The sequence below is a fragment of the Bombina bombina genome, chromosome 1 (assembly GCF_027579735.1).
Source record: "Bombina bombina isolate aBomBom1 chromosome 1, aBomBom1.pri, whole genome shotgun sequence".
NCBI classification, from domain to species: Eukaryota; Metazoa; Chordata; class Amphibia; order Anura; family Bombinatoridae; genus Bombina; species Bombina bombina.
The window spans coordinates 202881756-202900963 of NC_069499.1; positions in this window are offsets into that span (position 1 = coordinate 202881756).

The following is a 19208-nucleotide window of genomic DNA, read 5'->3' on the forward strand; positions in this document are numbered from 1 at the left end:
CAGCTATAACAGGAATCCTGCCAAGCAGGCTTCAGACTGACCACAGGACACAGAAATAGATCTTCCAACAGCTATGTGGTTCTTATACATAATGCATAAACTATGTTAATCTTACAACACCACTTCAAACAGACAAGTCCTCTAATTTGTACATTTGGTCCTATCTACCTGTCCCTTAAGGACTCCATTACAGGTAAGCAATGAAACTGAATCATAAAATATATCACCAGATTAATATTTTTTAAGTAGTTAAAATCCACAGTAACTTTTATAAAATAATAGCTCATTTAAAGCTGATTTGAGCTGCAAATAGTTTGTCCCTTTTTGCACATAAAAGATTTTCAACTGAGTAGCTTTTTTTCCACTGTTATTTTCAGGAAAAAAAAATAGGCTTAGCCATTCTGTGTAATATACAGAGAATAATATGTATTGAATGTATTTTCACAAAACCATTTCTCATTTGACAGTAATGTTAAAAGCAAAAATTGGTATGTCTTAAAGTAAAATAATCTAACATTATTTACCATTTGTATATAGCATAATTCAAGAAGCAAAATTCTCTTGTGAAGCAGCCCCTGCGTCTCTCTTATTGCAGCTGTTAAAAAGAAATATGCAAGGTTGTTTTGCTTCAAGGCTTCAAAAGTCTGGATATTGCATATTGAAGAATTCCATGATTTAAATAGTATAAAGCTTTTAAATTTTTGTTGCAAAATGTCAATAGCACTTATCTGACAGAGAATAGCCATTCTGTTCCATTTTTCAGACATTGTAGAAGGAAAGGACCTCATTTTAATTTACTTTTTATTTTGTAGACTACTGTATATCTGAATTGTTCTGTGGATATTGGGCTTTTACTGCAAGGATTATAATTAGATTCATGTGTTCATATTAAAGGAGCACCATGAAAAATATAAAAGCTTTGACAAATAAAATTGTAAGGGTTGTACAAATAAAATCTGCTCAGATGAATTACCCTATTGTCACAATTTAAGGTGGAATCAAAAGATATTCTAGCGCAACAATAAAATTCTGTTGTTTTTTTAATGTCAGAGCATTAGTAATTTAAATTCATTACTTTATTTTACTATTTGTTTAACACTTGCAAAGGGGTTAAAAGAAGATCAAACTGCTCAACAAAACCAAATGGTTACTACTTATCATTTTATTGTTTTCCATCCTTTAGGATTTAGTAAGGAAGTACAATAAAAAAATTTTTTTTTAAAAAGAGCATACTTAGATATAGATTCTGGAGCATGCGCATGTCTTTAGCACTCTATAAGCAAAATTACAAGTTGTGCGGTATGGCTATACCACTGAAAAATTGGCCATTGTGCTTGGAATATGCAGGTCTCCCATGTTACAAGTTGTGGCAGTACAGCTATACCGCTAGCATTCCGCACTCAAAAAATGACTTTTGAGTGCGGGATTTTCATTGCGCCTGTATTACAGGTTGTGCAGTTCGGCTATAATGCTAACGTTATAGCCTATACCGTGGCAATCCATTCCGCTATCTGAGACCAGTAGTTATGGATTTTGCGAAACAAAAATGTTTCACAAATCTCATAACTAAAATGTTACAAAGTACACTAACACCCATAATTTACCTATTTACCCCGCAAATACTATATTAAACCTATTAACCCTTTATCTGCCGACCCCCACAAAGCCAACACTAAATAAACCTATTAACCCCTAAACCACTGACCCCACACATCGCCAACACTAAATAAACCTATTAACCCTTAAACCGCTGGCCCCCCACCGCTACTACTAAAATAAAACTATTAACCCCTAAACCATTGGCCCCCACATTGCTACTACTAAACTAAAACTATTAACCCCTAAGCCGCCATCCCCCACAAGGCAATAAACCTAATTAAACTATTAACCCCAAGACCCGCCATCCCTCCACAATGCAAATAATGCAAATAATTAAATTAATCACTAAGCCCCCTAACCTAACACCCCCATAAATTAACCCTAATTACATAAAATAAAATAAAAAATCCTAACATTACTTAAAAACAACAACCTAAGACTAAAATTACAAAAATAATAAAGTCTAAAATTACAGAAAACAATAAACCAAATTATCAAAAATAAAAAATTAAACCTAATCTAATTCCCCTATAAAAACAGCCCCCCAAATAATAAAAACCCTAATCTAACACTAAGCTAACAATAATCCTTAAAAGGCTATTTGAACAGCCAATAGGATTTCAGTAGCTCTCATCCTATTGGCTGATTTGAATTTTTCAGCCAATAGGAATGCAAGGTACCCTAAATATAAAACGGGTACCTTGCATTCAAGCTTCAGTGTGCGGAATCGATCGCATGAAGAGGATCCTCCAGACTGGATAGCTCTGTGGCCGTCGATCCTGTTCCATGGCCACCTCTGCCATCGCCCTGGATGAAGATAGAAGAGGTCCCCATGCTGGATGTCGCCGCCTGGATGAAGACCTTCACCACTGGACTTCAGGAATGGTGAGTACCCATTTCAGGGTTAAACTTAGGCTTTTTTTTATTTTTTTGTGGTGTTTTTTTTTAGATTAGGGATTTTTTTTATTTTAATGGGCCCTGATTGCCTTTTTAAGGACAATGCCCATACAAATGCACCTTTAGGGGCAATGGGTAGCTTAGTTTTTTTAGTGTTAGTTTTTTTTTATTTTGGGGGATTGGTGGGTTGGGGGTTTACTGTTATGGGCTAATTTGTATTTTTGAGGTAAAAGAGCTGTTTAACGTAGGGCAATGCCTTACAAAAGGCCCTTAAGGGCTATTGGTAGCTTAGTGTTAGATTAGGGGGTGTTTTTTTTTATTTTGGGGGGGCTTTTTTATTTTTATAGGGGTATTAGATTAGGTTTAATTTTTTTAATTTTTGATAATTTGGTTTATTTTCTTCTGTCATTTTAGACTTTTTTATTTTTGTAATTTTAGATTTATTTATTTTAATTTAATCTTAGGTTGTTTTTTTTAAGTAATGTTAGGATTTTTTATTTACATTTTAACTTAGTATTTTTTTTATTTTATGTAATTCGTGTTATTTTAGGGGGTGTTAGGTTAGGGGGGTTAGTGATTAAATTAGTTATTTGCATTGTGGGGGATGGCGGATAGGGGTTAATGGGTTTATTTTATTAGTAGCGATGTGGGGGGCCGGTGGTTTAGGGGTTAATAGGTTTATTATAGTAATAGCGATATGGGGGGCAGCGGTTTAGGGGTTAATAGGTTTATTATAGTAGTAGCAATGTAGGGGGGGGTGGTTTAGGGGTTAATAACTTTATTTAGTGACGGCATTGTCAGGGTGGTGGTTAAGGGGTTAATAACTTTATTTAGTGTTGGCGATGTCGGGGGCGGTGGATTAGGGGTTAGATTTTTACATAACTTTCCTTTACCCATAGACATCAATGGTGATTTTGTTATGACGATCGTCATTCCGTGATTGCAGGTGTTAGTTTTTTTCTAACATTTTCTCTCCATTGATGTCTATGTGCGAAAACGTGCACAAGCACATCAAGTCACGCCTTGGTTTTTGTGCGCTATGGAGAGTGCAATACCACTCTTTTTTTGCTTATTTATGGTTTACCCGGTTTAGGGCACAACTTGTAATCTTGGTCAATGGCAGCAATGTTTGCAACAACGAAGAACATCTCTACAAACGTTCCTACTGGGTTCTTATGATACTAGCTAGGTGTAATCTTCATCTTCAAGGATACTTAGAATATTATGCAAATTTGATTATGGAAGTTAATTTAAATTTTTTTTTTTTGCTCTTTCTAAACCATGAACTTTCAAACTTAAAGGGACATTCCAGCCAAAGTTGGAATCCGCATGGATGCATTTCAGTTGTGAATTAAAGCTATATCTGTTTCAAATCTGTATTTAAGTATGCACCGTGCACCAGCATTTTAAACACAGCACTTGCTCAGAGAGCCTAAGGTGCTTGTACCATCTGGTAATGACTCAGGCCTAGATTTGGAGTTCGGCGGTAGCCGTCAAAACCAGCGTTAGAGGCTCCTAACGCTGGTTTTGGCCGCCCGCTGGTATTTGGAGTCAGTGATTAAAGGGTCTAACGCTCACTTTTCAGCCGCGACTTTTCCATACCGCAGATCCCCCTACGCCATTTGCGTAGCCTATATTTTCAATGGGATCTTTCTAACGCTGGTATTTAGAGTCGTTTCTGAAGTGAGCGTTAGAGCTCTAACGACAAGATTCCAGCCGCCTGAAAATAGCAGGAGTTAAGAGCTTTCTGGCTAACGCCGGTTTATAAAGCTCTTAACTACTGTACCCTAAAGTACACTAACACCCATAAACTACCTATGTACCCCTAAACCGAGGTCCCCCCACACCGCCGCCACTCGATTAAAATTTTTAACCCCTAATCTGCCGACCGCCACCTACGTTATACTTATGTACCCCTAATCTGCTGCCCCTAACCCCGCCGACCCCTGTATTACATTTATTAACCCCTAATTTGCCCCCCACAACGTCGCCGCCAGCTACTTAAAATAATTAACCCCTAATCTTCCGACTGCAAATCGCCGCCACCTACGTTATCCCTATGTACCCCTAATCTGCTGCCCTAACATCGCCGACCCCTATATTATATTTATTAACCCCTAATCTGCCCCCCTCAACGTCGCCGACACATGCCTACACTTATTAACCCCTAATCTGCCGAGCGGACCTGAGCGCTACTATAATAAATGTATTAACCCCTAATCCGCCTCACTAACCCTATCATAAATAGTATTAACCCCTAATCTGCCCTCCCTAACATCGCCGACACCTACCTTCAATTATTAACCCCTAATCTGCCGAGCGGACCTCACCGCTATTCTAATAAATGGATTAACCCCTAAAGCTAAGTCTAACCCTAACACTAACACCCCCCTAAGTTAAATATAATATTTATCTAACGAAATAAATTAACTCTTATTAAATAACTTATTCCTATTTAAAGCTAAATACTTACCTGTAAAATAAATCCTAATATAGCTACAATATAAATTATAATTATATCTTAGCTATTTTAGGATTAATATTTATTTTACAGGCAACTTTGTAATTATTTTAACCAGGTACAATAGCTATTAAATAGTTAAGAACTATTTAATAGTTACCTAGTTAAAATAATAACAAATTTACCTGTAAAATAAATCCTAACCTAAGTTATAATTAAACCTAACACTACCCTATCAATAAATTAATTAAATAAACTACCTACAATTACCTACAATTAACCTAACACTACACTATCAATAAATTAATTAAACACAATTCCTACAAATAAATACAATTAAATAAACTAGCTAAAGTACAAAAAATAAAAAAGAACTAAGTTACAGAAAATAAAAAAATATTTACAAACATAAGAAAAATATTACAACAATTTTAAACTAATTACACCTACTCTAAGCCCCCTAATAAAATAACAAAGCCCCCCAAAATAAAAAATTCCCTACCCTATTCTAAATTAAAAAAGTTACAAGCTCTTTTACCTTACCAGCCCTGAACAGGGCCCTTTGCGGGGCATGCCCCAAGAATTTCAGCTCTTTTGCCTGTAAAAAAAAACATACAATACCCCCCCCCCAACATTACAACCCACCACCCACATACCCCTAATCTAACCCAAACCCCCCTTAAATAAACCTAACACTAAGCCCCTGAAGATCTTCCTACCTTGTCTTCACCATCCAGGTATCACCGATCCGTCCTGGCTCCAAGATCTTCATCCAACCCAAGCGGGGGTTGGCGATCCATAATCCGGTCCAGAAGAGGCTCCAAAGTCTTCCTCCTATCCGGCAAGAAGAGGACATCCGGACCGGCAAACATCTTCTCCAAGCGGCATCTTCGATCTTCTTCCATCCGGAGCGAAGCGGCAGGATCCTGAAGACCTCCAGCGCGGAACATCCATCCGGACCGACGACTGAACGACGAATGACTGTTCCTTTAAGGGACGTCATCCAAGATGGCGTCCCTCGAATTCCGATTGGCTGATAGGATTCTATCAGCCAATCGGAATTAAGGTAGGAATTTTCTGATTGGCTGATGGAATCAGCCAATCAGAATCTAGTTCAATCCGATTGGAACAGCCAATAGAATGCGAGCTCAATCTGATTGGCTGATTCCATCAGCCAATCAGAAAATTCCTACCTTAATTCCGATTGGCTGATAGAATCCTATCAGCCAATCGGAATTCGAGGGACGCCATCTTGGATGACGTCCCTTAAAGGAACAGTCATTCGTCGTTCAGTCGTCGGTCCGGATGGATGTTCCGCGCTGGAGGTCTTCAGGATCCTGCCGCTTCGCTCCGGATGGAAGAAGATCGAAGATGCCGCTTGGAGAAGATGTTTGCCGGTCCGGATGTCCTCTTCTTGCCGGATAGGAGGAAGACTTTGGAGCCTCTTCTGGACCGGATTATGGATCGCCAACCCCCGCTTGGGTTGGATGAAGATCTTGGAGCCAGGACGGATCGGTGATACCTGGATGGTGAAGACAAGGTAGGAAGATCTTCAGGGGCTTAGTGTTAGGTTTATTTAAGGGGGGTTTGGGTTAGATTAGGGGTATGTGGGTGGTGGGTTGTAATGTTGGGGGGGGGGGTATTGTATGTTTTTTTTTACAGGCAAAAGAGCTGAAATTCTTGGGGCATGCCCCGCAAAGGGCCCTGTTCAGGGCTGGTAAGGTAAAAGAGCTTGTAACTTTTTTAATTTAGAATAGGGTAGGGAATTTTTTATTTTGGGGGGCTTTGTTATTTTATTAGGGGGCTTAGAGTAGGTGTAATTAGTTTAAAATTGTTGTAATATTTTTCTTATGTTTGTAAATATTTTTTTATTTTCTGTAACTTAGTTCTTTTTTATTTTTTGTACTTTAGCTAGTTTATTTAATTGTATTTATTTGTAGGAATTGTGTTTAATTAATTTATTGATAGTGTAGTGTTAGGTTAATTGTAGGTAATTGTAGGTAGTTTATTTAATTAATTTATTGATAGGGTAGTGTTAGGTTTAATTATAACTTAGGTTAGGATTTATTTTACAGGTAAATTTGTTATTATTTTAACTAGGTAACTATTAAATAGTTCTTAACTATTTAATAGCTATTGTACCTGGTTAAAATAATTACAAAGTTGCCTGTAAAATAAATATTAATCCTAAAATAGCTAAGATATAATTATAATTTATATTGTAGCTATATTAGGATTTATTTTACAGGTAAGTATTTAGCTTTAAATAGGAATAAGTTATTTAATAAGAGTTAATTTATTTCGTTAGATAAATATTATATTTAACTTAGGGGGGTGTTAGTGTTAGGGTTAGACTTAGCTTTAGGGGTTAATCCATTTATTAGAATAGCGGTGAGGTCCGCTCAGCAGATTAGGGGTTAATAATTGAAGGTAGGTGTCGGCGATGTTAGGGAGGGCAGATTAGGGGTTAATACTATTTATGATAGGGTTAGTGAGGCGGATTAGGGGTTAATAAGTGTAGGCAGGTGTCGGCGACGTTGTGGGGGGCAGATTAGGGGTTAATAAATATAATATAGGGGTCGACGGTGTTAGGGGTAGCAGATTAGGGGTACATAGGGATAACGTAGGTGGCGGCGGTTTACGGAGCGGCAGATTAGGGGTTTAAAAAAATATGCAGGGGTCAGCGATAGCGGGGGCGGCAGATTAGGGGTTAATAAGTGTAAGGCTAGGTGTGTTTAGACTCGGGGTACATGTTAGAGTGTTAGGTGCAGACGTAGGAAGTGTTTCCCCATAGCAAACAATGGGGCTGCGTTAGGAGCTGAACGCTGCTTTTTTGCAGGTGTTAGGTTTTTTTTCAGCTCAAACAGCCCCATTGTTTCCTATGGGAGAATCGTGCACGAGCACGTTTTTGAGGCCGGCCGCGTCCGTAAGCAACTCTGGTATCGAGAGTTGCTTTTGCGGTAAAAATGCTCTACGCTCCTTTTTTGGAGCCTAACGCAGCATTTGTTTGAACTCTCGATACCAGAGTTAATTTTATGGTGCGGCCAGAAAAAAGCCCGCGGAGCGTTAACAGCCCTTTTACCGCCGAACTCCAAATCTAGGCCTCAGTTTGTTAATTGGTGACATGATACAATCCCCACTAGTGCTCTGAGCAGCTGTATTCAAAATGCTGGTGCACTGAGAATATCTAGGTAGACTTCACATGCACGTGCAGAGAAAAATCCTAACACTAAATCAGTGATAGCTTTTACTAGAAGCATTTTTGCTAATACATTTATATTGCAAATATGTTTCTATTCAAAGATGTCATTCCTTTATGTGCATTTCAATTTTGACTGGAATGTCCCTTTAACTTTAACGGCCCTCTGAGGAAATGTGATGTGAAATGCTACTGTGTCAGGAGTCTTCTTTATTATTAACCGGCACACTATCGTTGAGATTACAAGTTTTGCGGTAACAGGGGTGCGTTGCTAACGCACAGCTTTCCCTCACCGCTCACCTAAAGTAACGCTGGTATTACAGGTTTTTTTAAACCCGGCGTTAGCCGCAAAAAGGTGAGCGTAAAGCAGAATTTAGCTCCACATCTCACCTCAATACCAGCGTTGCTTAGGGTAGCGGTAAGCTGGCAAAACGTGCTTGTGCACGATTTCCCCATAGGAAACAATGGGGCTGAGCTGGCTGAAAAAAAAACACCTGCATAAAGGCAGCGTTCAGCTCCTAACGCAGCCCCATTGTTTCCTATGGGCAAAGGAATTTTATGTCTGCACCTAACACCCTAACATGAACCCCGAGTCTAAACTTACACTTATTAACCCCTAATCTGCCGCCCCCGCTATCGCTGACACCTACATTATATTATTAACCCCTAATCTGCCGCTCCGGACACCGCCGCCACCTACATTATACTTATGAACCCCTAATCTACTGCCCCCAACATCGCCGACATCTACGTTATAGTTATTAACCCCTATACTGCCCCCCCAAACGTCACCGCCACTATAATAAATGTATTAACCCCTAAACCTAAGTCTAACCCTAACCATAACACCCATCTAACTTTAATATAATTTAAATAAATTATTCCTATTTAAAAATAAATACTTACCTATAAAATAAACCCTAAGCTAGCTACAATATAACTAATAGTTACATTGTAGCTATTTTAGGATTTATATTTATTTTACAGGCAACTTTGTATTTATTTTAACTAGGTAGAATAGTTATTAAATAGTTATTAACTATTTAATAGCTACCTAGCTAAAATACGTACAAAAATACCTGTAAAATAAACCCTAACCTAAGTTACACTATAATTAAACTAATTACCTAAACTACCTACAATTAATTAAAATTAAATTAAATAAACTAAATTACGAAAAAAACCCCCACTAAATTACAGAAAATAAAAAAAGAATTACAAGAATTTTAAACTAATTACACCTAATCTAATCCCCCTAATAAAATAAAAAAGCCCCCCAAAATAATAAAATTCCCTACTCTATACTAAATTACAAATAGCCCTTAAAAGGGCCTTTGGCGGGCATTGCCCCAAAGTAATCAGCTCTTTCACCTGTAAAAAAAAATACAATACCCCCCCAACATTAAAACCCACCACCCACACACCAAACCCTACTCTAAAACCCACCCAATCCCCCCTTAAAAAAAAACTAACACTACCCCCTTGAAGATCACCCTACCTTGAGCCTTCTGCCGGTCTGGATGTCCTCTTCTGGATGGATAGGATGAAGACTTCGGACCATCTGGAGGACCACTTGTGCCCGGCTGGGTGAAGACGGCTCAAGGTAATGTGATCTTCAAGGGGGTAGTGTTAGGTTTTTTTAAGAGGGGATTGGGTGGGTTTTAGCTACAATGTAACTATTATTTATATTGTAGCTATCTTAGGGATTATTTTATAGGTAAGTATTTAGTTTTAAATAGGATTAATTTATTTAATAGTAGTAATTTAATTTTGTTTTATTTAAATTATATTTAAGTTAGGGGGGGTTAGGGTTAGATTTAGGGGTTAATAAATTTAATATAGTAGCGGCGACGTTGGGGTCGGCAGATTAGGGGTTAATAAATGCAGGTAGGTGTCGGCGATGTTAGGGACTGCAGATTAGGGGTTAATAAAATTTAACTAGTGTCTACGAGGTGGGAGTGCGTTGGTTTAGGGGTTAATAAATTTATTAAAGTGGCGGCGATGTCCGGTCGGCAGATTAGGGGTTAAATAATTTTATTATAGTGTTTGCGATGTGGGGGGGCCTCGGTTTAGGGGTTAATAGGTAGTTTATGGGTGTCAGTGTAGTTTGTAGCACTTTAGTTAAGAGCTTTAAGTTACGGCGTTAGCCCATAAAACTCTTAACTACTGACTTTTATATGCGGTAGGAGTCTGGATAGGAGAGGGTCTACCGCTCACTTTTTCAGGCGATCGTAATACCGGAGTTAGGCAAATCCCATTAAAAAGATAGGATATGCAATTCACGTAAGGGGATTTGCGGTAAGCTAAAATCGTGGAAAAAAGTGAGCGGTAGACCCTTTCCTGCCTGACTCGTAATACCAGCAGGTGTTAAAAAGCAGCGTTAAGACCCCTTAACGCTGCTTTTTAAGGCTAACACAAGCCTCGTAATCTAGCTGTATGTTTTTCAGTTTATTTATCCTATTTATGTACTGTCTTTAGTAACTTTCCTCTTTCCGTACTATTCTTACGGAAAGAGGGGAAAAAAATTAAGCAGTTTACTCTAAATGATATTCTTTTGTTACATCCACGCAGCTACCAGTTAAAGTTATTTTAGTAACATAGAGGAAGTTGATGCATAGTGTAGTGTTTTTAATTATTCTTGACAGCAGTTAAAATATCTGCTATTTTTAATTTTTAATTTAAGACCAAAAAAAGTTTTATTTTAAATTTAAATTTGTATATTGAACTAATCTATTAGTGGCATACTTGTTAGCGATTCTCATTGGCTGGAATTGTTTGTTCTGTCAGATTTGCCTACCCGTTAGATTTTCCTACCCTGTGTACTGCGCATGCGCAAACCTACGTCACTGCATTCAACAGATGATGCTAAAGCATCTGTGGAATGAGCTGACATTGGTAAGATCATGCGCACTTACTTAGGTAGGAAAATCGGACAGGGTTTAGAAATAATGACTCCCGTTTTCTCAGTAATGAGCGCATGCGTAGTAAGGCGGTAGGAAAATACAACAGAACTGTGGAAACTTTCTCAGCACTCTGCTCCAAACTCTTTGCACACACTGATGATGGTGCATGCGTGGGACCTCATCTAAATAAATAATTAAAATCATAAGGTTTAAATATTTACAAGGGATTTGGGAGATTTAATTGTGTAGGCTACACAGCTCTAAATAAAGCTACAATTACTATCAGTCAAGGTAATCCCAAAAGATCATAAAAAATAATATACCAGTTATTCCTTTTTTTTTTTTAATACTCTATCTATCTATCTATCTATCTATCTATCTATCTATCTATCTATCATCTATCTATCTATCTATCTATCTATCTATCTATCTATCTATCTATCAATCATCTATCTATATCTATCCACACACACATTATATTATATACACATTATATTATATATATATATATATATATATATATATATATATATATATATATATATATATATATATATATATATATATATATATATGTATATATAAACAGGATGGAGTAAATTAAGTTTGTAGGCTTTAGGGCAGAAAACATAACTTGCCTCTTTCTCCCTGATACCCCTGAAGGTGCATGATTTCTTAATTTTGCTGCCAATTAAGGGCTAAATAACAAGTGGAGTGAAAATGATTTTGTGAGGGTTTTTCTGATCGTTTGTGTTCCATTGAAATTGCGCTCATATTACAAGTTGAGCGATTTACACTAGAATCCTTACCGCGATCTCAGAGCTGTGGTTAACTCTGAAAATAAAAAGTGTCACAAAACACATCACAAATACATTACAAAGTACACTTACACTCATAATAACACTGTCTGATAAAAATTATTTAAAAAAATATTGCTCACAAAAGTTATAAGGGCTCAAAGATATGATAGCTCGGGTGTAAATTACTTTAACATAGAGATACACACATGTACTTGTCATATATGTAGAAATATTTATTTATGAATAAATAGAACATTTTGTTACGTAAATAACATTGGAAAATGAAATATTCATAATTTCATGTTGGGTTAGTGTTATTGCGAATATGTTATGGTGTTTGTGCGTGAGAGTGGGGTGTTAGGGTTTTTTTCAACTTTTTTCTCCATTAACTTCTATGCTGGAAAACATAAACATGATTGCAGTTTTCAACTTTTTGAGCAAGTCGTGTAAATCTGGAAAAAACTGATCACCTTGTAATACCAGCGCAACATGACTAGCGCAAAAATGAAAATCCTAGCAGAGTTTTTGCTTTAGCGAAAACACAAAATACCGCTCCACTTGTAATATAGCCCAACATAAGATATCTTTGCATGGTGTTTGCTATTAATAAATCAGTTCAAAATATTTTGCCCTTTTATATAGCCTGTTGTGCCAATTTTTAAACTATTTCTTTATTTTGAGAAAGTCTGCCTTTTATCTGAATAAATATTAAGAATGTAATGGGAGCCAGCGTACCCACACACTATAATATCTTCATTCCCATAGCCTGTATTTGATTGGGAGATTGGAACAGTTTCTAATTAGCAAGAGCTTATGATACATTTAAATGTCGGTTAATTTGTTCAGTAATAGTTGTTATACAGTTTTATTAATCAAATTATCATGTTTGCAATACAACCTGGAATTCACTTTCCAGTTGAAACTTTGAAAAATTAAGATTTTTGTACACTGTTAATGTATATAGTTTATAATATTATTTTTCAATAAATTAAGTTATTAGTTACCAAATCTTTCCACTTAAAGGAACAGTCTAGTCAGAATGAAACTCTCATTATTCAGATAGGGCATGCCATTTTAAACAACTTTCCAATTTACTTTTATAATCAAATTCGCTTTGTTCTCTTGGTATTCTTTCTTTAAAGCTAAACCTACATAGGCTCATATACTAATTTCTAAGCCCTTGAATGTGACCTCTTATCTGAATGCATTTAACTGATTTTCACAGCTAGAGGGCATTAGTTCCATATAGATAACATTGTGTTCATGCCCGTGGAGTTACTTATGACAGGGCACTGATTGGCTAGTCTATAAAAAGCACTGAAATAAGGAGTCAGTCTGCAGATGCTTAGATACAAGGTAATTCCAGAGGTAAAAAGTGTTTTAATATATCCATGTTAGTTATTTAAAACTGGGAGATAGGAAATAAAGGGAAAATCTATCTTTTTAAACAATAACAATTCTTTAGTAGACTGTCCCTTTAACCCTTTTAAAATTGACCTCTTTAAAAGGTATATAACAGTTTGACAACTTGTTTACCTGTAGTGCATTTGTACAAGTGTTTTTAAAAAAATTTAATAGCAATAAAAAGAGAACTTTTTTAAGAATTATAATTCCAGGTTATTTTAATGTACAAAACCAATGAAGCAGAGCAGCGAGAATAGTCATAAGGATTCTTGTTTTTATTGGAAGAAGTATAAATAGCAGAAAGCGGAGGATCGTATGCCATGCCATATCAACAGAAGAACAGAACTAATGTAGAAGCTATTCAAATAAAAGGTTTATAGTGTCTGTTCTAAAACTATCTTTAAAGGGACAGCATACAAATGCCTAGATTACGAGTTTTGTGCTAAACAGGGTGCGAAAATAACGCCAAAAAAATAGCATTATTATAGCACTCTCCATAGCGCTGCCATTACGAGTTACTCAAAAGTCTCCTTGTGCTGTGCGTTATGGTGCGTTAAGCTCCATACCGCACAAAAGCTAAGGAGTGAGTTTACGTGCTTGTGCATGCTTTCCCCCATAGACATCAATGAGGAGAAAGTGTTAGAAAAAAAACACCTGAAGTGTGGAATGGCAAATCGCCGTAACACAACCCCATTGATGTCTATGGGGAAAAGAAAGTTATGTTTAAACCTAACACCCTAACATAAACCCCTAGTCTAAACACCCCTAATCCGCTGCTCCCCGACATCAGCCACACTAAATAAAGTTAATTACCCCTAATCCTCCGCTCCCCGACATCGCCGCCACTAATAAAAGCTATTAACCCCTAATCCTCCACTCCCCGAAATCGGTCACACTAAAAAAATTATTAACCCCTAATCCTCCACTCCCCGACATCGCCGCCACTAATAAAAGCTATTAACCCCTAATCCTCCACTCCCCGACATCGGTCACACTAAAAAAGTTATTAACCCCTAATCCTCTGCTCCCTGACATCGCTGCCACTAAATAAAGTTATTAGCCCCTAATCCACCGCTCCCTGACATCGCAGCTCCCCCCTAACTTTAAATTAAAATTGCAAAATAACTATCTTAAAATAAATAAATAAAAACTTACCTGTGAAATAAAAAAAACTAAGTTTAAACTATAAATTAGCCTAACATTACTATTCTAATAAAATAAAATAAAATACCAATTAAAAAATCTAAATTACAAAGTTAAAAAAAACTAACACTAGGAAAAAATGTAAAAAATCTAAAATTACAAAAAATGATAAACACTAAATTACGAAAAAATAAAAAACTATAAGATTACAAAAAATAATAAACAAAATTATCAAAAATAAAAACAATTACACCAAATCTAATAGCCCTATAAAAATAAAAAGCCCCTCCAAAATAAAAACACCCACTAACCTACAATAAACTACCAATAGCCCTTAAAAGGGCCTTTTATAGGGCATTGCCCTAAGTTAAACAGCTCTTTTACCCGTAAAAAATACAAAGTCCCCCCTAAAGGTAAACCCCCCTACCCAACCAACCCCCCAAAATAAAAAAACTAACTCTAAAATAAACCTGAGCTACCCATTGCCCCTAAAGGGGCATTTGTATGGACATCTCTTTTTTACTGGCCTTAAAAGGGCATTCAGCTCTTTTACAATTTGCATAAAGCACTAATCTGAAAAAAACCTACCCTAAAAAATAAAAAAATACCTAACTCTAACCCCAGAATATCTACTTACGGTTCCTGAAGTCTGGACATCCATCTCCATCCAGGTGGTGAGAAGTCTTCATCCCGGCGGCGACATCTTCATCCATCGCGGAGGCGTCTTCTATCTTCATCCCGGTGGCGCGGAGCGGAGCCATCCTGGACCGGCAATGACATCCTGCGCGGAACGGTCTCTTCATACGGTCACCGCTGAACACTGAAGTTGAATGCAAGGTACCCGTTTTAAAATGGCGTATCTTGCATTCCTATTGGCTGATTTGATTCTTCAAATTCAAATCAGCCAATAGGATGAGAGCTTCTGAAATCCTATTGATTGTTCAAAACAGCAAATAGAATGAGAGCTACTGAAATCCTATTGGCTGTTCAAATCAGCCAATAGGATTTCAGAAGCTCTCATCCTATCAGCTGATTTGAATTTGAAGAATCAAATCAGCCAACAGGAATGCAAGGTACGCCATTTTTAAATGTGTACCTTGCATTCAACTTCTGTGTACAGAGGTGACCGTATGAAGAGGATACTCCCCGCAGGATGTTTTCACCGGTCCAGGATGACTCCGCTCCGCAATGCTGGGATGATGATAGAAGATGCTCCCGCGTCGACGCATGGATGAAGACTTCTCGCCGCCTGAATGGAGATGGATGTCCGGACTTCAGAAACCATGAGTAGATATTCTGGGGTTAGGACGTAAATGGCTTTATCACAGAGATGAGAAATAGGTTATCAGCAAAGGAACTAACACATTTTTAGAAATAGAAAAATCTATACATTTTCCGTATACATTTTTATAATTGTAATTTTCTATCAAATGTCCCTTTATACTGATATGCAAATGTACTGAGATGTGCAACTACATACAATATGTGTTGTTTTTTTTATCTCCCTGTCACCTAAATTACGAGTTTTGCACTAAACAGGGTGCGAAACTAACGCCAAACAAATTGCGTTATTGCACTCTCCATAGTGCTGCCATTACGAGTTACTAAAAAATCCTCCTTGTGCTGTGTGTTATGGTGCGTTAAGCTCCATACCGCACAAAAGCCAAGGGCTGAGTTTACGTGCTCGTGCATGCTTTTCCCCATAGACATCAATGGGGAGAGAGTGTTAGAAAAAAAACTAACATCTGCGATTGCGGAATGGAGATCGCCATAACGCAACCCCATTGATGTCTATGGGAAAAGGAAATTATGTTTCAATCTAACACCCTCACATACACCCCTAGTCTAAACACCCCAAATCCGCCGACACTAATAAAAGTTATTAACCCCTATCCCACCGCTCCCCGACATCGCAGACACTAATAAAAGTGATTAACCCCTATTCCACTGCTCCCTGACATCGCCGATACGAATAAACGTTATTAACCCCTATTCCACCACTCACCGACATCGCAGACACTAATAAAAGTGATTAACCCCTATTCCACTGCTCCCCGACATCGCCGATACGAATAAACGTTATTAACCCCTATTCCACCACTCACCGACATCGCCGACACTAATAAAAGTTAATAACCCCTATTCCGCCATGCCCCAACATCGCCGACACTAATTAAAATTATTAACCCCTATTCTGCCGCTCCCTGACATCACCGACACTAATAAAAATGATTAATCCCTATTCCGCCACTCCTCGACATTGGCAACACTAATAAAAGTTATTAACCCCTAAACCGCTGGCCCCCCACATTGCCAACACTATAATAAAGTATTAACCCCTAAACCTCCAGCCCCCCACATCGTAACTACTAAACTAAACCTAATAAAACCTAAACCGCCGCTCCCCCCACATCGCAAAACATTAAACTAGACTATGAACCCCTAAACCTAACACCCCCCTAACTTTAAATTAAAATTTCAATATAACTATCTTAATTCAAATAAAAACTTACCTGTGAAATAAAAAAAATCTAAGTTTCAACTATAAATTAACCTAACATAACTATTCTAATAAAATAATAAAACTACCAATTAAAAAATATAAATTAAAAATTTAAAAAAACCTAACACTACGGAAAAAAATTCAAAATCTAAAATAACACAAAAATAATATAAAACAAATAGGAGAGGGCGCCACGTAGCATAGTAAAGCTTTATAAAACAGATACAGCTTTCATGAATGAAAATTCACTCACATTTGGTGGAGCACATCAAAGTGCTAAACTTGCAGGCCAGATGTCTAGGAGCAATCTGGCTAACTTGTCTCCCGTTTCAGGAACCAGATGATAGATGTTGAGACCAGATTACAAACTGAGGTTTAAAAATGAGGGGGATTCTTTGTTTTGCAAGTTTAGCACTTTGATGTGCTCCACCAAAAAAACTCTAGCTGTAATTTTCCTCATACTCATACTACATATTTACTGTACCCACACATATTATATACCGTTTTTCTCGCCATTAAATGGACTTTCTAAAGATACCATTATTTTCATCATATCTTATAATTTACTATAAAAAATATATAAAATATGAGGAAAAAATGGAAAAAAACACACTTTTTCTAACTTTGAACCCCAAAATCTGTTACACATCTACAACCACCAAAAAACACCCATGCTAAATAGTTTCTAAATTTTGTCCTGAGTTTAGAAATACCCAATGTTTACATGTTCTTTGTTTTTTTTGCAAGTTATAGGGATATAAATACAAGTAGCACTTTGCTATTTCCAAACCACTTTTTTTCAAAATTAGCGCTAGTTACATTGGGACACTGATATCTTTCAGGAATACCTGAATATCCCTTGACATGTATATATATTTTTTTAGAAGACATCCCAAAGTATTGATCTAGGCCAATTTTAGTATATTTCATGCAACCATTTCACTACCAAATGCAAGCAAATAAAAAAATTGTTCACTTTTTCACAAATTGTTTCACAAACTTTAGGTTTCTCACTGAAATTATTTACAAACAACTTGTGCAATTATGGCATAAATGGTTGTAAATGCTTCTCTGGGATCCCCTTTGTTCAGAAATAGCAGACATATATGGCTTTGGCATTGCTTTTTGGTATTTAGAAGGCCGCTAAATGCCACTGCGCACCACACGTGTATTATGCCCAGCATTGAAGGGGTTAATTAGGGAGCTTGTAGGGTTAATTTTAGCTTTAGTATAATGTAGTAGACAACCCAAAGTATTGATCTAGGTCCATTTTGGTATATTTCATGCCACCATTTCACCGCCAAATGCGAACAAATAAAAAAAAAGCGTTACATTTTTCACAATTTTAGGATTCTCACTGAAATTATTTACAAACAGCTTGTGCAATTATGGCATACATTGTTGTAAAAGCTTCTCTGGGATCCCACTTTGTTCAGAAATAGCAGACATATATGGCTTTAGCTTTGCTTTTTGGTAATTAGAAGGCAGCTAAATGCTGTTGCGCATCACACGTGTATAATGCCCAGCATTGAAGGGGTTAATTAGGGAGCTTGTAGGGAGCTTGTAGGGTTAATTTTAGCTTTAGTGTAGGTATCAACCTCCCACATGACACATCACACCCCCTGATCCCTCCCAAACAGCTCTCTTCCCTCCCCCACCCCACAATTGTCCCCACCATCTTAAGTACTGGCAGTAAGTCTGCCAGTACTAAAATAAGAGTTTTTTGGGGATTTAAAAAAAAAAACCCAATAATAATTCTGCTCTGTAGGATCCCCCCTTAGCCCCCAACCTCCCTGATCCCCCCCAAACAGCTTTCTAACCCCCCTCTCTGCCTTATTATGTGCCATATTGGGTACTGGCAGCTGTCTGCCAGTACCCAGTTTGAAATCAAATATGTTTTTTATCAATGTTTTTATTTTATTATTTTAAAAATACTATTTTCTGTAGTGTAGCTGCCCCCCCTCAACCCCCAACCTCCCACCCTCCCAGATCGTTAAAATGTTTAATGTTCCCACCCTCTCTCCTACCAAGTACCACTGTTGTTCCATAGTGTAGGTTTCCCACCCCCCCGCGCGCGCACCCGCTCCCGCTCGCGCACACATGCTCACTCTCTGCCTTATTATGCGCCATATTGGGTACTGGCAGCTGTCTGCCAGTACCCAGTTTGAAATCAAATATGTTTTTTATCAATGTTTTTATTTTATTATTTTAAAAATACTATTTTCTGTAGTGTAGCTGCCCCCCCTCAACCCCCAACCTCCCACCCTCCCAGATCGTTAACATGTTTAATGTTCCCACC